Genomic DNA, 25,933 nt, shown 5'->3' with positions numbered 1-25,933 from the left:
AACCACAGTTGAATTTTTATGATTTGAAAATCAAGCTACCGTTATGCAGATAAACATATTTAGTAACTGCGTAGTGGAACGTCTTTCTTACACAGACGATGAGTTAGTCTATAATTTTTGTGCCGTCGTCGTAAGGTTATGTGAGCGTGAAATGTTATATTACACGCTAATCCGAGTGGTACAGGCACACAGAATTTCAAATAATCGGTTTACAGGACATTTAAAATACTGATTAAAATTTTTCAACGACGAAGGCACACTTTCAAACACGTTAAGATAATATAAACTCGTTAGAAATCAAGAGGAGGAGAGGAGGGGGTGGTAGGAGAGATTTAATATCAGGTCCAAGCAGGTGAAAGTAGAAGAAATTTGAGAGCATCTGACAGTTCCGTTTTTATTCTGGGAATCAGTACAAGGTTTATGAGGGATGGTATTTTTCATTATGTCGCTCTCTAAAGAAGTGGTACTTAGAGGGTTAAAGAGTATTTGTAGATTCTGGAATGACTCTTCATCTTTTCTACGAAGGTCAAAAGCTAGATGTCTGACAGATTTTTCACAACCTTCGTTTAAATATACCTGACTTTAATCTGTCTTTATTGTGCTACTTTTCTTGGGCTAATACACATTGTGTTTTTTCCTACTGTAACTACAACTACGTGCCACTATTTATGTTATTTTCTTTCTGAGCGTTCTATCCTTATTAAACTTAACGCTTTTGAACAACTTTTCTTGCAGAAAAAGCCGCTGAATTGCAAAATTAAGTGCTAATTCAGATATGTGGATGATGCGCTGTGTTTGTAGAATGATACCAGTAGACAAATAGATACATTACTACAACATTTACACTCGCAACATCAGGAAATTTAGTTTACAATGGAGCTGGGAGAATCTTCTATAAATTTCTTGGACCTTACTACAGATATTAGTAGAAGAAGACATACATTTAGCATTAAAGAAAAAGACAGCTGCAGATACGATAATCATTGCTAGCTCTCAGCATCCACACAGCCAGAAACATGCAGCTTTCCGTCACATTTGTTCCATGGTCTGAATCAGCCTTTGAAACAGAACTGCAGACCATCAAACATATCGCTTCCAGCAATAGCTATAACTATTCTCTGACTGATGATAGACTACGAAAAAGGAAACTGCGTAAAATTACACCACTTCTGTATTCTAGCCAACAGTAATGGGTCAGTAGTTACAAATTCTGGTGTGCAAAGCCCATATTCTGGCAACATTTCAGACAACCTTGCAAAGAAGTTACAGTCTCGCAACTACATGTCTGCATCTTATAATACCAAAAGCATGTCAAAATGTTGATTCAATAGTAGAGAAAAACTGCAATCCTTGGCACAGATTAGTGTGTGTAAGATCACATGCAAGCAGTATGCCGAAGTATATACTGGTCCGTCAGGCAGAGTTGTGGCATGAGAAAAGCTGCGACGAAGGAACAGTCAACCTCTGCTGATCATTTTTTAACAAAACCAGTCATGTGATGTAGACTGTGAAGTTTTACATTCTGTTCAGAAAAGTAGAAAGATGACCCTACTCGAAATACTGGAAAAGAACAAACACATGCCACAGAACGCAACTTATTATGTCATCAGATTCAATTTCCTTTTCCCCCTTTACTTTCGTTACAAATACTACATTTAGACTGTAAATTAACCTTATTTACCTACAGTTGTTAAACGTATCTGTACACAAAAACTTTGTTTCTCCCCTTTTTCAGTTATTGTAATTATTTTCAAGTGACAAAAAATGTAATGTTTTCCTATGTAAAAATATGTCAGTCTCCTGTATAAATAATGTGGTGTCACCGCCAGACACCACACTTGCTAGGTGGTAGCTTAAATCGGCCGCGGTCCATTAGTACATGTCGGACCCGCGTGTCGCCACTGTCAGTGATCAGACCGAGCGCCACCACACGGCAGGTCTCGAGAGACGTACTAGCACTCGCCCCAGTTGTACGACGACTTTGCTAGCGACTACACTGACGAAGCCTTTCTCACATTTGCCGAGAGACAGTTAGAATAGCCTTCAGCTAAGTCCATGGCTACGACCTAGCAAGGCGCCATTAACCATTTCAAGATAGAGTCTCACTTGTATCATCAAGAATGCTGTATACAAATGATGGAATAAAGTTAAGTATTCTAGCAGCTACGTACTTTTCTTTATAGCATTCATTACGAATCCTGTTTCAGACCTAAACAAGCCTGCGTGAGTTGACGCGTGCCCTTTCGGCTTCCTCGCCTTGTGTCTCGACTGTCTTGTCTAGACACAACAAATAATATATGTGTAATTCGCACATAATGTTTACCTGTGGTCGGGATATTCAGCTGTCACCTGAAGATGGCCTAAGAAGCCGAAAGCCCGTTCGTGACCAAATAAAGGTAATTTTACAGAACACTAGGAAGCATTTTCCCTCTCAATTTTGTTATTCCGTTCTGCCAAGCACCAAAGGAAACTTCAGTTAATGTTAAGTCTTGTTATTTTTGCCGTTGTGAAGATAATGTAAAATACGCGGAAAGTCAGGTTGCTCGTAAGGCAGGGCCTGATGACCCTAGCCTTGTCAAGATAAATAAATACATTCGATATAAACTGTAGCAATTTTTCGTTAGACAAGGCAAAATATCCGTCTGATACGAAGACTTGCAACTAGCTCTTTATGTAGGGAAATTTGAAGTAACCCATTCATAGAAAAACATGAGGCAGCAATGACTACGCGGCTTCTGACACACAATTTGAGTCAATTACATACGAGAAAGACCTTTGAGTAACTATAAGTGGGGACATGAAGTTGAGCGATAGTATAGACAAGCTGAAGGTAAAGTTAATGTCAGGCATCGAATCATTCTTGGCGTATTGGATAACTGTTCGGGGTAAAGTCCGAAATAGGTGGTTCAGAAAACAGTTGTACAGTCGAAATTTGAGTACTGATCGGTCACGAGGGATCCATTCCAGATCAGACCAGTATGTAAAACATTACAGCCTGTAAAAGTTGCCTTAGGTAAATAACTGGAATGTAGCTGGTGTCGGTAGGGATCGTACTTCTGGGGTGGGAGGAAGAGCTTGCTAACATACCTGTATGCAGGATGTGAGGATTGTGTGACCAGCAGTGACAAAGGACGGTACGTGTGTCAGATGGGTGCAGATTAGCAGCAAGTGTTCTAAAACCTCTTTATAAGATCCAGTGTTAGAAATAGCTCTTACTTACGATGTTAATCAGACTCGAGTGCCTATTCTTGCATAATGGCTACACCAATTTGAGGACTTTGATCCATATTCCAACCAACCACCGATGAATTAAAACCTATTTCGGAGTGTGCAATAAACATTATTTTGTCTTTTCCTAATCTCGGAAATTTCTGTTCACTTCTTTTTCGGGCAGCGCGTACATCGTGAAAGTCTAACTACCTCCACGAACACCTTGTCCGAAGGGTGCAGCAGCAGAGCACGGACTGATGGGCTTCAAGCGCACATGTGAACACACGAACCGTACTTGAGCCATGTATTTGCTTACATTTGGTAGATTAGAGCAGACGTTTCGATGGGTTGGCTGCCAAGGAGTGTAAGCCAAAACTTTCTCAGTAAGGCAAATTTAAAGTTAATAGCTCATAATTATATATTTCTTGAGTAAATTAGGACATGGCCATAACTTGTAAATGTAAAATTTCTATCACAGAAGTATAAATATATTGTTGAAAGATTTTAAATGCCTCAAAATTAAAAAATTCAGAATCATTATCTTAAAAAGTTATTTGGGAAGGGCAATGAGCTCAAGTGAAAAGCGACAACCTACTCAAACAGCAGAACCGTTCTTTATTTTCAGCAGATGCTAAGAGAAACTTCTACCGTTTCGTAACTGAGCCGGTTTGTAACCATGTCACCTATGTTCTGAGACAGACGAGGATAACTGATAACGCTGTGGAACTTTATCTCAGGATTCGTGCTAACTCCTACGCAGCGGGATGCTTGTGTATGGAATGTACAGTGTGTACAAATAAGAAGGTCTCGTACTGCAAACAAATATTGGTACCAGAATTAGCGATCAATTGGCATACGCTGGATGCTGCTTCAAGTGCGGGATCCTCCGTACACAGTTGGATAATAAACTGAGGTGTCGCCAGAACGTTTAAGTTCACCGAAAAACTCTGTTGTGTTGCTTTGCACTCAGAAATCCCTCTCGTGCTGTTGACCTACAGGGATCTAGGGAATCACTTATATGCCTCTGCTGATACTCCCTAATGTTATCTGTGGTTAATAAAAAAAACTAAACACTGCTAATACATCCTAATGGTATTTGTGGTTAACAAGAAAAGCTGATTAATTCACAAGCACTATAGGGGAACTCAGGCCGGAAAGAGATACTTACTCTTTAAAAAATTTTATAAAATAAAGGAACACAAAAAAACACTTCTTAAACGTGTAAAATATCACTTTGCATTACAACCTAACGTACCTTAGTTAAAAATCACTTAAACCTGTATGTTATGTGCTTTTACATTTTCAAAGAAATGCCTGCATATTTCCCGTTCTGCCTCACCCTTGGAAAGAGCGGTATAAGACAATTTTTTGTGACATTATTGCGTAAACGCTGAAATTATTAGGAATGTCATCTTAAAACTAAGACAAAATTGTTTAATGAACAATTTAGACTAAGTAATTGAGAATTTTCAACAAAATCGGTACTGGTAACATCAAGAGAATATTTTGAAGTCCTACACACTGCAGACAAAGGAATAAAAGTTGATCTCCTGGAACTGTTAGAAATTTTCGCTCATAAGAATAAGTCTCCAGAATGAAATTTTTACTCTGCAGCGGAGTGCGCGCTGATATTAAACTTCCTGGCAGATTAAAACTGTGTGCCGGACCGAGACTCGAACTCTGGACCTTTCCCTTTTGTGGGCAAAGACAAAAGTCAAAGGTCCCGAGTTCGAGTCTCGCCCCGGCACACAGTTTTAATGTGCCAGGAAGTTTCAAGAATAAGTCTCCCAACACCAACTTAAATGAACAAATAAATTTAGCAAATAACCCATTCTTCTAAAATTTCAAAGAATCATTACTCTTGAAAAATCAAATAACTCACAAAAAATGTCTCCCTCCGACCCACTCTCTCTCTCTTCCCCCCCCCCCTCCCCCCCGTCTCACCCGTAATGGCACACCTACTCAACAATCTCTTTCTCCTTCTAGTATACACACACCCACACACAAACACACATACACACACTCACACACACACATACATACATATATACATACACTCCTCCTCCCACATATCACCCAGCTTAAAAGTTCATTATTTAAATTTTAAAAAAATCTGTGATGTTTATTGTTAATTTCATAAGTGTTGATCAGTATTAATTAACCAATGACAAATGAAGTGTGTATCGCAAATGCAGTGCCAATATTGTAGTTGTATTAGCTTCCGAACTCATTGTTTCATAGATTTTATAAATAGCACACGTCAATTTTGCCATATTACTACATGTTATTTTACAATAAACAAATAGAAACATACTGACTGACACCAGTGTTTATTACAAGACGTGAAGAAAGAGCTCTGCGCTAACACAATCTCTTTGACATAGCTTTAGCCATACTCTATGGTTTATTTACGTCTTGTAAAGCATGTGGAACGCGCTACCTAAGTAAAGCAACAAAATCTATCTCATAATGTGAATAAGTCTCGCCACACTTAGTGCTCACATGTTTCGTTTATACATCTTGCGACAGCTGCACGACTCTCACACTGCTGCAGACAATTAATAAATATGTAAAATCTGTTGATGAATCGCTAGGCGGTTCGAATCCTGAAATGTAATAACGACAAACTGAAGAACAAAACAAAAGGCGGCTGTTGCAGTAATCTCAAGAAACCTTTATTTTAAAGTCATTTAAAAAATTTTAGAATTCTTTTTAATGCTTAATGCCTAGTTGCTGTTACTGTTATTTTGTTGGATACGATCGCTCGTGTACCAAATGCATTTTATGGTTAGCGAACAGCTCCTGTAGGTCGCTTATTGATAATTCCTATAACCCAGTCGTGCGTTTCTTTGACTAGTCTATGTGGTAAGTTATTTCTTTCTGCTACTTTTATAGGTTAAAGATCGGACAATGAGGTGTTTCATCGTTGGATTAAAGAGCCTGCTCTCCAATTACTTTAGATGTGCCACCAACTTGTCTTTTTGTTCTGCAGAACACATTTTTAATTTTCCCATTTGATTTGTCAGCTCTATAGTTGGGATTATTCCTAGCTTTACGAAAGTATCTTCCCGACGTTGCTTTGGGACTTTAAACTCTTTAAATGTATGGCCGCTAGTATTGCAGCTGAGTGAATAAGCATTTAGTTTCGTAAGTGCGAGTAGTCTGGATCGAATCTCGCTGCTGGTACCTTTTTTTTATTCCCACGTAATTCTAACGACGTAAAACAATTTTACACTGCACAGCAAGGTGTCATTTTATCCATAATATTACTTCGTCTGCTTGCAAGAGACCACTGGCTCATTTGGACGAAGAGCGACAAAATCAGTTTCTGAGCACGCACGCAAATACAAGTGTTACGATAGCGCCTTGTAAGTCCGGCAGACTTACGACAGCAGTATAGAAGAATTTTCTAACCGATGTCTTGAGCCATGAGTGAGGAAACAAGAATTTCTTTCGCTCTTCGGTTCATGTGGAGAGTAAAGGAATCCAGGTTTGCACGACGAAGCTTTTCAAGATGGTGAACGTCTGCCCAGGATGCAGCATTAAAGTAATTCTCACAAAATGTACTCACCTGTTGCAGCCTTGCACCGCTCTTTTTTCTTTTTACAGGCAGGTGTAGAACCTCATAGAACAGCTAGAAAATTGCGCGTACATTATCGAACAGAACGGAGAGCTTGTAGAGAAGTTAACATTAAAATTCAATAAACCGTACACTGTCTGTTGTCTGCACCAATATTCGATGATAAGCTTCGATATGCGTAGTACGCTGCGAAATTACGGATGCCCGAGAACTGTTTATGAATGAAGACCAAGTTTGTTTTTCAGTACACGCATTGCAAAAACCACTCACATTCAAAACTTTGGCGTCCATTCCATGTGTTGTGTTTCGCAATAGTTATTGCTTTCTGCATTTCCACGATATTTCTCATCCTGACAAGTGCAGTACTCCGTAGATTACACATTATGCGTGCCACAGATATAGGTACAATAATTTAAATAAACAAATGACGGTCCTGATTTGAGTGAAAGTGCTGGTATATCTTTCATGACTTACCGTCTCCTTATGAAAGAAATTTTTTCTTCATTTTTCAAGATAAAGGTTATTAAAGTAATAAATGAATCATTAAATATTGATAACTTTCACCGTCATAATGAATCTGTTCTTTGAATTACGTTGGAATGAAAAGAAAATCGACAGCGAGTTTCGATTCAGAGGCCTCGGACTTTGAACCTAAGCCATTCCTCGCGCAGCTACGGATTCCTTAAATACAAGCGACCATCCAAAGCATTTAAGCACGCGTAAAATTTTCAAACTCGCTTTTCTCGAAAACGGTTGAGAGATACGTCTCCTTGTTTACAAAGGTCGAAGCCCTAGTCGTACCCAGCACCCCCTGTCAATATGAATCGAATCGGTGAAAGTAAGTTCGTATGGTCGGTCCCCTCGTGAGCAGCGGACGTATATTAAAGCGTGAGAAATTGACGTGCAGACAGGGGAAGACAGCGCGCTTCTTACCGTGCCAGGCGTCCTCTGCGAGATCGGCGGGGGCGGACGCTGTGGGGTGGCGTCGGTGAGTGTGGGGCGGCGTCGGTCCGGCGCTGGGCGCTCCTCTGGGCTTCGGCAGCGTCGCGACGCCGTTTATAGCTTCCGCCACGCCGGGCGCCGGGGCGCCGCGCATGCGCGCTGACGTGGGTCGCCCACTTTTGCGCACGCCTCCGCCTACGCGTCGACACCTACACGCGCGGAGATCCCTCGCTACCCCCTGTTAGCGGAACCATCAATCCGCCAGCCCACGTACGCGGTCAGCTATAGCCGAGTACTTCCTCTTCGTATAGTGCATCACCCACTGGTCAAGTGCCCCGTTCGTAGCCAACAAGTAGAAAATTAAAGTTATATATACTAAGATGGTATCTGTTCTTTCGGACGTGTCCGAAAGAACAGATACCATCTTAGTATATATATATATATATATATATATATATATATATATATATATATATATATATATATATATATAAGGCTCACCAGCCTCTTGACCATCTTCTTCTTCTGTGCGTATGCACAAACAGTGCCCGAACTCTTACGGGAATCGGCAACGCGCCGCGAGTAATGACTATAATGGGCGGGGGCACTACGAATGTACTGCGGGACAATACGTTGGAAAAGTGGGAGGCGTGCCAGAGATAAATCCCTGCAGTCGCGCTATCCTCTGTGTCCTCGGTGTCTCAGATGGATAGAGCGTCTGCCATGTAAGCAGGAGATCCCGGGTTCGAGTCCCGGTCGGGGCACACATTTTCATCTGTCCCCGTTGACGTATGTCAACGCCTGTAAGTAGCTAAGGGTGTTCATTTCATCGTAAAATTAAAGTTGCAAAAATGTCAACATCTACATCTACGTCTTACTCCGCAAACCACGTTAGGGAGTGTTGCGGAGAGTACTGTCCCAGTCGCGTACGATTTGAGGGAAAAAAGATTGCTGGTAAACCTCCGTGATGGAGCGGGGGGGGGGGGGGGGGAGAGATAGATGTACATTTCTGCCCATCAAAATGCTACACCAAGAAGATGACGTGCTAAAGACGCGAAATTTAACCGATAGGAAGAAGACGCTCTGATATGCAAATCATTAGCTTTTCAGAGCATTCACACAAAGTTGGCGCCGGTGGCGACACCCACAACGTGCTGACATGAGGAAAGTTTCCAACCGATTTACCGAGCGAGGTGGCGCAGTGGTTAGCATACTGGACTCGCATTCGGGAGGACGACGGTTCAATCCCGTCTCCGGCCATCCTGATTTAGGTTTTCCGTGATTTCCCTAAATCGCTTCAGGCAAATGCCGGGATGGTTCCTTTGAAAGGGCACGGCCGATTTCCTTCCCCATCCTTCCCTCACCCGAGCTTGCGCTCCGTCTCTAATGACCTCGTTGTCGACGGGACGTTAAACACTCATATCCTCCTCCTCCAACCGATTTCTCATACACAAACAGCAGTTGACCGGCGTTGCCTGGTGAAACGTTGTTGTGATGTCTCGCGTAAGGAGGAGAAATGCGTACCATCACGTTTCCCACGTTGATAAAGGTCGGATTGTAGCATATCGCGATTGCGGTTTATCGTATCGCGACACTGGTCGAGATACAATGACTGTTAGCAGAATATGGAATCGTATCACTAGCAGTCGAGATGACAGGCATCTTATCCGAATGGCTGTAACGGATCGTGCAGCCACGTCTCGATGCCTGTGTCAACAGATGGGGACGTTTGCAAGACAACAACCATCTGCACGAACAGTTGGGGGACGTTTGCGGCAGCATGGACTATCAGCTCGGAGACAACGGCTGCGGTTACCCTTGACGCTGCATCACAGACAGGAGCGCCTGCGATGGTGTACTCAACGACGAACCTGGGTGCACGAATGGCAAAACGTCATTTTTTCTGATGAATCCAGGTTCTGTTTACAGCATCATGATGGTCGCATCCGTGTTTGGCTACATCGCGGTGAACGCACATTGGAAGCGTGTATTCGTCATCGCCCAACTGGCTAACACCCGGCGTGATGGTATGGGGTGCCATTGGTTACAGGTCTCGGTCACCTCTTGTTCGCATTGACGGTGCTTTGAACAGTGGACGTTACATTTCAGATGCGTTACGACCCGTGGCTCTACCCTTCATTCGATCCCTGTGAAACCCTACATTTCAGCAGGATAATGCACGACCGCATGTTGCAGGTCTTGTACGGGCCTTTCTGGATACAGAAAATGTTCGACTGCTGCACTGGCCATCACATTCTCCAGATCTCTCACCAACTGAAATCGTCTGGTCAATGGTGGCCGAGCAACTGGCTCGTCACAATACGCCAGTCACTACTCTTGATGAACTGTGGCATCGTGTGGAAGCTGCTTTGGCAGCTGTACCTGTACACGCCATCCAAGCTCTGTTTGACTCAATGCCCAGGCGTATCAAGGCCGTTATTACGGCCAGAGGTGGTTGTTCTGGGTACTGATTTCTCAGGATCTATGCACCCAAATTTCATGAAAATGTAATCACGTGTCAGTTCTAGAATAATATATTTGTCCAATGAATACCCGTTTTTCATCTGCACTTCTCGGTGTAGCAATTTTAATGGCCAGTAGTATACATAGGAAGGAGCAGTCATGGGATGCCTCATAATATCGTATCGTGCCCACTTTTACCCGGCGTACTGCAGCAACTCGACGCAGCGTAGACTCAACAAGTCATTGGAAGTCCCCTGCAGAAATACGGAGACATGCCTACCTCTATAAGCCGTCCTTTAATGCGAAAGTGTTGTCATAGCAGGATTTTATGCACGAACTGATTTCTCGATTATATCCCGTAAAAGTTCAATGGGATAAATGTAGGACGATATAGTTGGCAAAATCATTCGCTCGAATTGTACAGAATGAACTTCAAACCAATCTCGGACCGTTGTGGGCCACTGAGATGGCGCACTGTCATCCACAAAAATTTCATCATTGTTTAGGAACAACCAAGTCCATAAATGGCTGCAAATGTTCTCCAAGTAGCCGAACACAACCATTTACAGTCAATGATCGGTTCATTTGGCCAAAGTACCCAGTCCATTCCATGTAAACACAGACCACATGATTTTAGATTAGATTAGATTAGATTAATACTTGTTCCGTAGATCATGAATACGACACTTCGTAATGATGTGGAACGTGTCAGGTTAATAAAAGATGTCTGTACAAGATATTACATTACACAAAATATTGCATGACACTAATGTTTAAGTTGTTGCTTTTTTTCCCTTAATTTATATCTAAAAATTCAGCCAATGAGTAGAAGGAGTTGTCATCTAGAAATTCTTTTAATTTATTTTTAAATGTTAATTGGCTATCTGTCAGGCTTTTGATGCTGTTTCGTAGATGACCAAAGACTTTTGTGGCAGCATAATTTACGCCTTTCTGTGCCCAAGTCAGTTTTAACCCTGCATAGTGAAGATCATCCTTTCTCCTGGTGTTATAGCTATGCACACTACTATTAATTTTAAACTGGGTTGGATTATTAACAACAAATTTCATAAGTGAATATATATACTGTGAGGTTACTGTGAGGATCCCTAGATCCTTAAATAGATGTCTGCAGGATGACCGTGGGTGGGCTCCAGAAATTATTCTGATTACACGTTTTTGAGCAATGAATACTTTTTTACTCAACGATGAATTACCCCAGAATATGATGCCATACGAAAGCAGTGAATGAAAGTAGGCATAGTAAGCTTATTTACTGAGATTCTTTTCACCAAAATTTTCAATAACCCTAATAGCATGCGTAGCTGAACTCAGACGTTTCAGCAGATCATCAATGTGTTGCTTCCAGTTTAACCTCTCATCAATGGACACATCTAAAATTTTGAAAATTCTACCTTAGCTACAGACTTCTGTTCAAATTCTATACTTATTACTGGAGTTGTGCCATTTACTGTACGGAACTGTACATACTGTGTTTTATCAAAATTTGAAGAGAGTCCGTTTGCTGAGAACCACTTAATAATTTTGTGAAAAATTTTGTGAATTATTACTATACTTGTATCATCACCAAAAAGAACTAACTTTGCACCTTCATCAATGTGGAATGGTAAGTCATTAATGTATATCAAGAACAGTAAAGGACCTAAGACCGAACCTTGTGGGACCCCGTACTTGATAGCCCCCCCAGTTTGAGGAATCAGCTTTTGTTTTAACATTACATGAACCACTTATTTCAACTTTCTGCATTCTTCCAGTTAAGTATGAATTAAACCATTTATGCGCTGCCCCCCTCACACCATAATGATTTAGCTTATCTAAAAGAATTCCATGATTTACACAATCAAAAGCCTTCGAGAGATCACAAAAAATGCCAATGGGCGATGTCCGGTTATTCAGAGCATTTAATATTTGATCAGTAAAAGCGTATATAGCATTTTCTGTTGAAAAGCCTTTCTGAAAACCAAACTGACATTTTGTTAGTACTTTATTTTTACAAATATGGGAGGCTACTCTTGAATACATTACTTTCTCAAAAATTTTTGATAGAGCTGGAACCCCCACCATCTTGCACAGCGTCTTGTTGACAACTGGCTCCATGGCTCCTTATGGTTTGCGCTACACTCGATCCCTGCCATCAGCTTTTACGTACTGAAATCGGGACACATCCGACAGGCCACGGTTTTCCAGTAGCTCCGGGTCCAACCGATATGGTCACCAGTCCAGAAGAGGCGCTGCAGGCCGCGTCCTCCCGTTAGCAGAGGCACTCCTGCCGGTCATATGCTGCCGTGGTACGTTAACTACAAATTTCGCCGCACTGTTGTTACGGATTCGTCGTACGTCCCACATTGGTTTCTGCGGTTATTTCACGCAGTGTTGCTTGTCTGTTAGCACTTACAACTGGTCTCGGTCCTTAAGTTGTCCGAAGTGAGCGGTAAAGCTTGAAATGTGGTATTCTCGGCAAACTCTTGACACTATGGATCTCGGAAAATTGAATGCCCTAACGGTTTCCGGTTTCCCATACGTCAAGCTACAACTATCACTCCTCGTACAATATCTGTTAATTCGCGTCGTGTGGCCACAATCACGTCGGAAACTTTTTTACACGACTTGAGCGCAAAGGACAGCTCCGCCAACGCACTGTCCTTTTACACCTTATGTATGCGATACTAATGGAAATTGTATGCGTGCATATCGCTATCCCACGACTTTTGACTGTCCTAGGAAAATACACTTTTGGAACTCTAACAGTAGAACTTACCGTGATGCAGAACGGCTTTCTTGAAGTGCCTGCCACGGGAGTTGGCTGAGCATCTTCGTAACGTTTTCGCCCTTATTAAGTGAATCTGTAACGAAACGTGTTACTCTTCTTTGGATCTTCTCTATTTCCTGTATCAGTCCTATTTGGTACGGATCCCATACTGACGAGCATCGAGTATTTTGCTAGCTACTTCCTTGATAGATGGACCATATTTCATTTCATTTCTTCCAATGCATCTCAGTCTAGCACCTCCTTACTCACGATGAATTTTATGAAGTCGTTCAACTTCAAACCGCTCTCCACGCATACTCATAAATATTTCATGGAAGTAACTGCTTCCAGTGATTGTTGTGCAATTCTGTATAATTACAGTAAAGAGTTTTTCTGTGTATGTATTCGCAATACGTTACATTTACGTTAAGAGTCAACTGCCGCTCCCTGCACCAAGAGTCAGTCTTCGGCAGGTCTTCCTGCATTTCGCTACAATTTTCTACCTTCGCGACTGCTCTGTGTACCATAGCATCATGCGCGAAAGGCCTCATGCAACATCCGACCTTGTCTACTGGGTCATCTATAAATACGGTGGTGGTGGTGGTGGTTAGTGTTTAACGTCCCGTCGACAACGAGGTCATTAGAGACGGAGCGCAAGCTCGGGTGAGGGAAGGATGGGGAAGGAAATCGGCCGTGCCCTTTCAAAGGAACCATCCCGGCATTTGCCTGAAGCGATTTAGGAAAATCACGGAAAACCTAAATCAGGATGGCCGGAGACGGGATTGAACCGTCGTCCTCCCAAATGCGAGTCCAGTGTGCTAACCACTGCGCCGCAGGATGGGGCCCCTCCACGCCCACACCAACGTGGTGACCAAACCAAAAGTTCTACTGTCACCTCCGTATACATGTTAGTTTTTGAATCAGGCGTCACAGGATGTGGGCTGTGATATTGTCCATGCGTCTGGGTAAGATTACTCATTAACATGGTCCATCAGGAGATAGAAGTGGTCGAAAACGATTGAAGGGTAGCGGTTGTAAGGGCAGAGGAAAAAAAGTGCCAAGGCAAGAGCCAAGGGAAAAAAACCTCTGCGACAGTAGGACGGGTAGTAAGGGCAGTAGCGGCTTGCTATCTGCGACAGTGCATGCAAGGTGTGGTTATGTTAGTTCGAGGTATCGTGCATCGTTACCTTTGTCGTTGTTGGAGCCTGTTGCGGCGCTTGCTGCAGTTGCTGCGTCCCTGCAACAGTTCAAGGTCGTTGTGGATTAGTGGGCGATCGGTCATAGATCGACTCACGGACGGTGTATGGGGTGTGTGTGGCTGGTTTGCGTGCTGTGTACAGTACGGTTTCCCTGCGTTTGCCTGTTTTCGGCTAGTTGCACATCTGGGTTTCCAGTAATAACTGTGTTGCAGGGGCTCGCCAGTACTGTCGTGTTAGCGTTCTATAGACCATAGATGTTCAGTTCCTAGCCAGTAATGTCTTTGGTCTGTTATGCTTCCATCTATGGTTGTGGTCGTAGTTACCCAGAGAAAGGATAAACGGGTTGCGCGAGTGTCTCGTGTTATTGTACAGTCGTGTGGAGAGTTTTTGGAATACCTGCAAGATAGTATCTAGCCGGTATTCCCGGTGAAGGTCCGCGATGCGTGTGTAGCGCGGAGCGTTGCTTATGATTTTGAGTACTTTGTTCTGTATGAGCTGCAGACGGCGCAGGCGAGTTGGCGCAGCGTATCCCCAGACAGGGGCTGCGTACGTCATCAGGGGTCTAATAAGTGTCATGTACATGGACCTAGACACCCTCCTGTTCAGTGTGCTACGCCTGTTAAGCATAGGGTAGAGTTGTCTGAGCCTCGCGTTAGCTTTGTTGGTCACGTGTTGAATGTGGTCCCCCCAGAGTAGTTTCCTGTCCAGCCAGACACCGAGGTATTTGACCTTCTCGCGGAAACGTATTGGGCGTGTGTGTAGTGTTATTGGGTTGCAGTGCTGATGTTTGCGCAGTTCCTTCGGTCTTCTAGTGAACAGAACGGCCTCGCAGTTGTCAACGTTTACTCTAAGACGCCATTTCACCAGCCAAGGCTCCGCCGTTCTGAGTGCGGTCTGTAGTCGTGAGTTAATGTTAGACGGCTTCCAATCTTGCGCAAGGATGGCAGTGTCATCCGCGTAGATTGCTACCGTCGTGTTATGTGTAGCTGGGAGGTCGTTAATGTAGAGGTTAAACAGTAAGGGCCCTAGGATACTTCCTTGGGGTACTCCTGCCTGTATACCATGTCGTGTCGATTGTTTGCCCTGCACGTCAGTGTTGAAACTCCTGTCCGTGAGATATGAGCGTATGAGACGTACGAGCCCGTCGGGGAACCCTGCGTCACTAAGTTTGCGTATTAGGCCGTTGTGCCATAGACGATCGAAAGCCTTTTCGATGTCCAGGAACACCGCCCCAGTTGCCTTGCTTGTGTTGTATCCGTGTGTTATGTATTCAACGACGCGGAGGAGTTGTTGTGTTGTTGAGTGGTGATTCCTGAAACCGAATTGCTCCGGTCTCAGGGTGTCGTTTGTGATGCAGTGCCTGGTGAGTCGTTTTAATATTACCTTCTCAACGATCTTGCTGAGCGCGCTCAGTAGACTGATGGGTCGGTAAACCACTGCGCCACCTCGCTCGGTCTATAAATACGGAGAAAAGTAATGGCCGTATCCCTGGAGCACGCCAGAAGTTATTTTTACGTATGAAGACTTCTCTCCGTACAGAATGGTATGCTGTGTTCTGTTTGCTACAAACTCTTCAATCCAATCAGACAGCTTGTCTGAAGTTCCGTACGCTGGTATTGCGTTCATTAGGCGGCCATGCGGAACTGTATCGAACGCGTTTCGCAAGTTAAGGGACACGGCATCTAGCTGGGCGCCCGTATCTGTTGCTTCCTGGGTCTCATGGACGAACAGAGCGGGCTGGATTTCACACGATCGTTGTTTTCGAACTTGCGTTGATTTCCACAGAGAAAATTTTCGGTCTCCAGAAATGTCATTACGTTCGAGCATATAACGTGTTCCAAAGTTCTACAACTGAGTGACGTGGGAGGCCTACAGTTTAGTGCGCCTGTTCGACGACGACGTTTGTTGAAAACGTGAATGACCTGCCCTTTCTTCAATTATTAGGAACCCTTCGTTCCTATAAAGACCTATGGTACACCATTGGCAGAAAAGAGGGAAGTTTCCAGAATGAGATTTTCACTCTTCTTCTAGGCCCCTCTCATGACATTGAGACACTTCCTGGCAGATTAAAACTGTGTGCCGGACCGGGACTCGAACTCTGGACCTTTGCCTCTGCCAGAAAGTTTCATATCAGCGCACACCCCGCTACAGAGTGAAAATCTCATTCTGGAAACATCCCGCAGGCTGTGGCTAAGCAATGTCTCCGTAATATACTTTCTTTCAGGAGTGCTAGTTCTGCAAGGTTCGCAGGAGAGCTTCTGTAAAGTTTGTAAGGTAGGAGACGAGGTACTGGCAGAAGTAAAGCTGAGAGGAGGGGGCGTGTATCGTGCTTGGGTAGCTCAGTTGGTAGAGCACTTGCCCGCGAAAGGCAAAGGTCCCGAGTTCGAGTCTCGGTCCGGCAGAGTTTTAATCTGCCAGGAAGTTTCAAGAGGGAAGTTCTTTCGCACACAGTGCGTAAAATCGAACTGGTATCCCGTCAGGTCCATTGACCTTTCCTCTGCTTATGGATTTCAGTTGCTATTCTGTCGCATGGTCACTGATAGCTTAGATAGCTGTCATTTTATCGTTAGTGTGATGATTTAAAGGAGTGGCGCAGGACGCGAACCTTCAGTGTTCAAAAAATGTTCAAATGTGTGTGAAATCTTATGGGACTTAACTGCTAAGTTCATCAGTCCCTAAGCTTACACACTACTTAACCTAAATCATCATAAGGACAAACACACACACCCATGCCCGAGGGAGGAATCGAACCTCCGCCGGGACCAGCCGTACAGTCCATGACTGCAGCGCCTTAGTCCGCTCGGCTAATCCCGCGCGGCAACCTTCAGTGGAAGAAGAAGAGATGCCGAGTTTGTAATGTTACATATGAATATTGATACAGAGTGTATAAAAACATGCGTTTTGAAATTTCAAGGATTTGCTCCTGATATGAGATGAAATGTGCGTAGGACATATTTTGGCCAGGCGTCCCCTTCGGGGAGTTCCACCGCTTGGTGCAAGTCTCTTTACTTGGCCCCACTTCGGTGACTTGCGCTTCGATGATGACGAAATGAAGATGAAGGTGTCAAATGAAACTCTTTTCAGCCGTCTAGTTTCAAACCGTATTTTATTTGGCAACCAGTATCAGCGTTTTACTACGCCATCTTCAGACCCCTGACCGACGTGTAGGAAGACTCTCCCTTGGTTGCGATTAAAACAGGGGCCAGCAATACTAGTATTTTTAGATTTTTGCTATAGCGATCACTTCTATCATCGTCTGGCAAACAGATGGGCAGATGATGGTTGAAGTGACCGTTAAAGCAAAAATCTACTAATACCGGTATTACGAGCCCCTGTTTTAATCACAACCAAGGGAGAGTCTTCCTACATCGGTCAGGGGCCTGAAGATGGCGTAGTAAAACGCTGAAACTGGTTGCCAAATAAAATAAATTTGAAACTAGACGGCTGCAAGGCGTTTCATTTGACATCCTGTATCGAACAGCCGAGTCCCGCAATCATCTCGAAAAACATGGACCTACAGAGAAATGAAGATGAGAACAACAGTACATCCAGTCCTCGCGTGGAGAAAATCTTCGAGCAGGCGGGGAAACGAGCCTAGGCCCCTCTCATGACATTGAGACACGCTAACCACTCAGCAAAAGGAGGTGGACATTCCTGATATTAAAACAAAACAAAAAATCCTTCGTTACGGAGGTATGAAAGGATTTATTATTCATGGCACAAAAACGACACAGTTGCCAAACACATTTACGTTTAAGAAACTTGCTCAGTTAACCACCTCCTGGTTCCACGCATCCCCTGAGCCTGCGTTCCATACTTTGCCGTAGGTTAGAGAAAACTCCTGGTGCGTTCCGTATTTGATCAGATAGGTTCTGGATACGCTCCCTATGAACATCAACATTTGGTATGGGAGTTGAATACACCAACGATTTTAAATGTCCCCAAAGGAAAAAAAATTCCATGTGGTCCAAATTTGGCGAGCGGGTGGGCCATGCAATGGGTCCCCCTCCACCTATCCACCTGTTCGGGAAATGTTTATCGAGACACTGGCGAACTATCCGTGTAAACTGACGTGGAGCACAATCGTGCATAATCCGCATTTGTTGGATGACATCTAGAGCTTCAGCTTCAAGTAAACGAAGTAACTCATGTCTGAGAAATCGTAGCTATGTGAGCCCAGCACGACCTTGTGGTAAAAAGTAACGGCCAATGAAATCACAGGAACGATTCCATCTTAATTTCTGTTAATACTTCCCTTGTTGCACTTCATGAGGGTTTTCGTGAGCCCAGACGTGATCTTCATCACGTGAAAAGGCAGCATCATTAGTGATTAAGGTGCATGCTAAGAACTACAGATACACAGCACACTGCCTAACAACCGTTGAGTGAAAGCTATTCTCGGCTGAAAGTCCGGCTGATTTAAACTTTGCACGCGTCGAAGGTGTACGGGTGTAAAAGATTTTCATACAGAATGTTCCAGATCGTCATGTGATTAACGGTCTCCTTAGCGCAATCCTCCTTGTACTGGTTGGCGGAGATTCATCCACAGCACAAGGAACTTGTTCTTCAAGCTCAGGCGTTCATATCCCGCGTGGTCTCCCACCAACTGCAACTCTTCTCAGATGAGCCTCTCTCTCGCAAGTATTTGTGAAGTCGTACAAACGTTGTTGCACAAGGCAATTGACTCCCCGGGTTCCGTTCAGGATAAAGCTGACGTGCTGCGACCCCATTCCCATCTGATAGGCCGTACGTGTTCTGCATATCCTTCATTTCGAACACTGAACAGATGGTTGTAACTGAAGTTACTCTAAAACACAGAAACTATAATCACACAAAAAGAAACAAATACAATGACCAAATGTAAGCACGAAGGTGAGTAAAAGTGCACATTTAAGATAAGTTACACCATCAGCACTCACTGCAGGGAATTCCCTCGATATCTCTGCAAAGAGGGATTTTTGTTCCTATGTTCATACCAACTGTTTGTAATGTTTGATGTCAAGAATAAATCTCTAAAGATTCTGGATAAAGTTAAGTTGTACAAATCTTTGAAATCATCATTTGGGTTACTGAATATTTGTTACCATTTTTGTGCAGTGGATAATTCTGCAAAAGCTCCAGAAATATTTATTTCATCATATGATGTGTTTAATAATGCAATATCCTCATAAAGATCATCCACATTTAATTTGCGATTTTGCAGCTTCAAATTCTCAACTACGTTAACAAAATGGCAAAATTCAAGGTTGCTTTTTAAATAAATATTGCTTAGGATAAATAATCAGTTTTGTGTTATTAAAATCATATCATTTATTTAGGTACTCTAAAGTTGTATCTACAAATGATAAAAAAATTCTGTGAATTTTGCTGGTCAGTTCAGACGAACAACACAGTTTAATTTTTCTATCTGCTTCATGTCGGAGAGAGCTGTTTCTTCTTTGTTAGTCCGTTTCTAAGATTATCCATCATATTATACACGTTCAGCATTGTCATGCACTTGCTTTCGAAGCATTTTACAGTTTTACTAAACCAGTTTTAAATACGTCTTTAAAAATGCAAGTAAATTTCAATCAAGTCATTGTCAGTGTTAACTATCAATAAGTTTTCCAGAATCATTGGACAGCTTTTTGCTAAATTTACAAAATAATCTGGTACCTTTCGAAAGTAATAATTGGGAACGTAAGGTGCATATGCTACTCCCATCTGGGAGGACGACGGTTCAAATCCGCGTCCAGCTATCCTGATTTCGGCTTTCCGTCATTTCCCTTAGTCGCCTAAGGCAAATGCAGGGATGGTTCCTTCGAAAGGGCACAGCCGATTTCCATCCTTCCAAAATCCGAGCTTGTGCTCCGTCTCTAACGATCTCAATGTCGACGGGGCATGACACACTAATCTTCGCCTCCTCCTCCATCTGCTACTCTGAGACGAAGAGGTTGGCACAAGAGAGGAATTCGTGCCAGGCCGCGATTAGAAATTATGCATTCTGTACGTCATTTATTTCATCGGTAGTGTCTGTACAAATCGCACGTCAGTTTGTCTGTGGTTGCAACATCCCATTATCACCAGACGATGGCCAGACACACAGAAAATAGGGTCGTGGTCAAATAGATATTTGTAAAAACCAGGAAAGTGTTTCCTTTTTAATATTAGCGTCAATTCCTCCGTCGGCGCTCGAAAGAATTCATTTAATGTTACTGTAAACTTTGCTGGTTTCGATTCCAGTGAGCCGCGCGGGGTTAGCCGAGCGGTCTAGGGCTCTTCAGTCATGGACTGTGCGGCTGGTCCCGGCGGAGGTTCGAGTCCTCCCTCCGGCATGGGTGTGTGTGTTTGTCCTTAGGATAATTTAGGTTAAGTAGTGTGTAGGCTTAGGGACTGGTGACCTTAGCAGTTAAGTCCCATAAGATTTCACACACATTTGAACATTTTTGATTCCAGTGAGTTTGCGAAATGGCATGAAGTTTTAATGAGCCAAATTAGTAGTGGGACAAACAGTATTCTAACACATTTTGTTAGTGCAGGTTGCCCATATCCTTGACAAACTTGATTGATTTATGACCTTACTCTGTTGTTTGACTAAGTGGTTTAGGATCACTTGTGGGTGGATTTATAACCCCTGGGGACAATCCATCCTCCTGAGAAACCACCACCTTCCCCACTCCTCAGGAAACCTCCAACACTCCCCCTCTCCTTGCTGATACAAGCACATCTTTGATATCAACTTAATTGACTTTAATTAAATTGATAAATTACATACCTCCTCCCCATCTTGAGAAATCCCCCCAACCCTCCTCTCCCAACCCCAGACCTTCCTCCTCTCCCGCATCTGGAAATTGGTGAGCCTTTGCTGGAGAGGAAGGAATCTCGTCAGAGGACATTTAATTACATAGCAATAGATATACTGTATTTATTTATGAAATTCAACTTTCAGGCCTTGAATCTCTTTGTTTACCAGGAAAACCTCACATCCAGCAACTACAATTACGTAATTACACTGCTACAGATTGGAGGTGTTGTCCTGTTGGAAAAAAACGTTCGTGTCTTTACTCATCTTGACATGCAGGGATCAAATACTGTAGTGCACAATGCCACCACCAGGTGACTCGCCAACCCACCTCTCATCCCTCCCTCTCCATCCCTACCACAAGAAACTAGTGGGAAAAAGGCTAACTCTGTCCTGGAGGTCAATAAGATACTGATGCATATTCTTTATTTAAACAGTTTACGAGAGAAAGGGCTCCACCACTTGAAGAGAACTCATGTCTGCCCCCCCCTCCCACACACACACACACACACACACACACACACACACACAGACACACACACTCCGCCTCCCATAACATAATAACTCTAAGCACCGAGGAATGATAGAATGAAGTGCAGTATAGTAGCAATTGTTTGGGGTGTCCCTCATGTATGTCTGTCGTCAGGGAGCCGCCATGACGTTCAGAAACCGCCAATGTATTAATTACAGACCACAATACAAAATACTGCCGACCATGGACCGGATAGTGGCCTACTTTGACCTCACGCCCCTCAAACAAAGCATAAAGTGGTAGCTTCCTGCACTGCCCCAAACAAAGCATCAAATTGATCGGGAAATTTCAGACTCACTTCCTGTCTCTGTCTCTCCCAAGAGGCCACTTGCTGTTTGTCTGTGTGAACCAGCGTCTCCAATCACACAGACAGAGGTTTTCATCTCTCCTCAGAATACTGCTTTCCTATTGGATAATGCTGGGGGCAAAGAGAGAGCTGACGCAATTTTGATGTCACAAATAGAGGTAAAAAGTCCATTTGCACTAACCTATCAAACTAATTCTCTAACAATTTACAGGAGTCGAATAGATCGCTTAAAAGAATTATCACCAACCTTATGATGATCCTTCTTCGTAATAAAAGCACATTTTCAATGTTTGAGTATCACGCACAAACATATTCAAATCAAGTAATGAAATTTCCGCGACAGACAGATCATAGCGCTAAATATATCCGAGTTCTTGTACTTGCACCAACGTTTGAGAACACAAACACCCTTCTCCACCGCAACGTTTCTGCTAAATATATCTGGTGAAAAAAATCCTACCGATCGCACAAACTCGTGACTGTGAAGCGTGCACCGTCTGCCAACTGCAGCATAGACAGTTCCGCGCTGGCCAGCAGAGACCTGCACACACGCCAGCCATGCTGGCAGCTGCACGCCCATCCCCTGGCATCCACACAACCACCGTACCGAATGCTCAGAGGTCGGAGCTACCGTCACCAAGCAGTCAACAGATACGTTTACATGGGGGAAATAATTTCCTGAGAGTAGCACAATGCACTTCAGAGCCAATCATTGCACGAGGGAGGACGTCAGTCAGCATAACCCCTTCAGATTCCAGAGGAGAGGTGGTGTGCTGCCACTCAATGGGTTGCCGCTTTGTTTGTGGTTCAAAGGGATGAACCGATGTTTCATCGCCTGTGACGATGTTGGACAAAAAATTGTCACGATCAGCCTCGTAACACGCAAGCAATGCCGCACAAATAGTCCGTACGTCTTGTGTTAGGCGGCGAGGAAGACAGAGGGCACACACCTTTGAGTACCGCAACTGCTGAACGAGTCTGTCAGTACTATCAGCAGCCAGTTGTGCAGCGAGGTGGTTGACTATGATCAGTCGATCACTTCGAATGAGAACGTCTGCAAGAGACTATTAATGTCTACGGTGTTCTGGTTTTCTGCTCAAAGAAATTCAATTATATCTTTCCGCTTGGAATGCACCTCTATTACAGACTCCATTTTGAAGCTCACTATAGTATGTCCACCTTTCGGAACTTCACTAAACTATAGCGGCTGAAGCAGGAATATTCCACAATATCCCACAGCTAATTCCGCATTTTTTCAACCGAACTGGTCGAGAAAAATGTGTTGCATTACTTATTGAATGGCCCTCGTACATCCTAACTGCAAAACCGAAATCACTACAGAAGTTTGGCGAAGGTGAAATTATACCGAAAAAAATCGAAACCTGTTCTGCTGCAACTTTATTTCCATTCTTTGGCATCAGTGGTTAGCTATACGGAAAAACTTCAGCGTGACATCACTGGATCGTCTACAGACTGCTGTCAAGCTGAAAGAACTAGTATTTAGCTTGGAAAACTGTGGTTTTTCTAATAACATTGAATCTGCACATATCGATTGAAATTAAAGTTTACTGTTTCCAGTCACAGTGTCTTTTATTTCCACTACGCGTTAAACTTCACTTAGGTTTAAGTGAATTAAAATGACTGCTTTGTTTGTCGCGTTAGATCGCACACAACACGCACTCTGTAGACTGTGATGCCCACAAAGTGGCGAAGTGTTGCTGCTGAAGCCCGTCTCGCTCTTCATCAACGGCCCTCCTGAGGTTCTCCAGTTTCTGACGACGACAAACAACAAATTTCGACACTCCAAGCATTCTCAGAAGGGTTCATGTTAGCAGTTATTGCAGACCATTCCACTCTGTTAATACCTGCCTCGGGAGAAAGCCCGAGTTGGGAGCGGTGTGCTCGTTCATTATTGTCTTTACAAATATGGGCCACAATGTTGACTGTATGGCTGGACAGTCGGTTGGCGTATTCGATCCCAAAACTCCCGTACCCTCAGATTACCTTCGATCGGGAAGAGAGAAGACCTTCATATGTATTTAATGAAAAAAGGTAAACCAAAGGTAAAGTCTGTGACACACTAAATCTAAGTAGAGTGTGTGGCACCAGGAGAGGCAGGATGTCAGACCCATCAGCCTGGAAGACTTTTACCTCCAGGAAAGATCCCCAGTACTCATATGATAGCACATTGATTGGGCCTGGAGCCATCCTGGAGGGTCTGGAATGAGGAAAAATCCCCACCTCTATCTGGGATTCAAGCAACGATCTCCATGGCCACATATGTACATGACACTAGATCAAAAGATGGCTGACCCAACTTACTGCTGGACCCGTTGGACTGAGTGCCTGATACTTGCGTTGGTACTTGGTCGCCTCCATTCTATTCTACAGCGAATATCAGGTGTCCGACATATCCTGCTCTCATCGCTGAAGAAAACCTGGCATCACTGATCCAGGTTCAATTCAAGACATTCCCTTGCCCACATTGCTGTTGTTTGGGCTTCGTACTGTTGCTCGTGATGGACGCCTACTGCTGTTGACTGCGGGCGATCACTATGAGGTAGATTTTAAATGTTTTTTAACTCACGATAGTGGCTAAGTAAATGTTGGCATGACATCCCAATTGTGTACGCCAACACAGCGGGCGCTCTCTACGAAACTCCACTAGGAATAAAGGTCTGCTTTAAACCAGGCGTGGAAAGTTAGCGGAAATACAGATTACATGAGAAACACAGTGACTCATCCAGAAGGGGAGAAGCAAACAAAAAGCAATTTCATGGGTTGAGAGAATAGTGAAATTGTTTCAGTGTTTGCAGTAAGTATAGCCACAAACAGCTTGGCAGTATGAGACCATTTGTCAGTATTATGTTGCACTCCCTTCGGCATAGATACATGTATTGATTCGTTTGGGAACTGTATCAAAAGAGCTATTGTATCCCTTCATGAGGCAAGGTTGGCCACAACTGCTGTAACTGGTCCTAGATATCCTGGATACTTGCACTGGGATGAAGTTGACGCCCGAGCCAGTCTCACACATGTTCAGTTGCGGACAGATATGGGGATCTTGTTGGCCACAGGAGTACCTCAACGCCACACAGGCAGGTCATACGTGCCACGTGTAGACAAGCATTGTCCTGTTGAAAAATGGGACCACTATGCTATCACATGACAAGAATTACGTGAGAATTCAACAGAAACAAGCGTAACATCAGGTGTGCCCCAGGGCAGCGTAATAGATCCACTACGTTTCACTATTTACATAAACGATCTGGTTGATGGTACTGATAGAGGCATTAGACTGTTTGCCGATTATGCTGTGGTCTACAGGAAAGTAGTATCACTCGAAAGTTGTGAACAAATCAATGAGGATTTGCAGAAAATAAATGAGTGGTGTAATGACTGGCAGTTATCTCTCAATTTTACTAAGTGTAACCTACTGCGTACAACAAAGCGAAAATCCCCATTAATGTACGAGTGCAAAATAAATGCCCAGTCTTTGGAAGCGGTAACATCCCTCATGTATCTGGGTGTGGCTATTCGAAATGATCTCAAGTGGAACGATCAGATTGCGCAAGTAACGGGTAAGGCGAATTCTATATTGCTGTTTATTAGTAGACTCCTGAAGCGATGAAGTTCTTCAACAAACGGAGTCAAGGATTTTCTCTGCCTCGTGATGACTGGGTGTTGTGTGATGTTTTTAGGTTAGTTAGGTTTAAGTAGTTCTAGGTTCTAGGGGACTGATGACCATAGATGTTAAGTCCCATAGTGCTCAGAGCCATTTGAACCATTTGAACCTTCAACAAAGGAAATTGCTTACAATACTTAAGTTCATCCAGTGCACAATGCGGTGATCCTAATTTGTGGTGATCAGACGTTGTCGACTGGAACCTTACAACCAGTATTGTTCGTCTGTATGGGACCCTTAGCAGTTGGACTGATTGAGAAGGTCCAAAGAAGAGCGGCAAGATTCGTGACTTGTACATTTAGCCATCGCGAGAGCTAGCAAATCTCATAGGAAGCCTGAAGTGGGACACACTTGCAGATAGACGACGCGCTAAACGGAAAAGGCTGCTCACTAAATTCCAAAATCCGATCTTCGCCGAGGATGTAGAGCATATATTACTACCACCAACTTTCATATCGCGCAATGAT

At 43.6% G+C, this 25,933-nt stretch overlaps 1 protein-coding gene and 1 non-coding gene across 2 annotated transcripts in view; one reads left to right on the top strand and one right to left on the bottom strand.

Annotated features, from left to right (window-relative positions):
- Positions 1–7,805, bottom strand: part of LOC126203838 (uncharacterized) — a 477,198-nt gene extending 469,393 nt beyond the window's left edge. The window contains exon 1 of the mRNA XM_049938213.1: positions 7,724–7,805. The gene's annotated coding sequence lies outside the window, so the exon portion shown is untranslated. The remainder of the gene's footprint in view (positions 1–7,723) is intronic.
- Positions 7,806–16,488: 8,683 nt separating this feature from the next.
- On the top strand, positions 16,489–16,563 carry Trnas-cga (transfer RNA serine (anticodon CGA)). The gene has a single exon. It is a non-coding gene; the product is annotated as a tRNA-Ser (tRNA).
- Positions 16,564–25,933: the final 9,370 nt, after the last annotated feature.

Source organism: Schistocerca nitens, chromosome 9 (assembly GCF_023898315.1).
Source record: "Schistocerca nitens isolate TAMUIC-IGC-003100 chromosome 9, iqSchNite1.1, whole genome shotgun sequence".
NCBI classification, from domain to species: domain Eukaryota; kingdom Metazoa; phylum Arthropoda; class Insecta; order Orthoptera; family Acrididae; genus Schistocerca; species Schistocerca nitens.
Note: the sequence above shows the minus strand (reverse complement) of the source record. Positions and strands in the feature narration are given on the sequence as shown.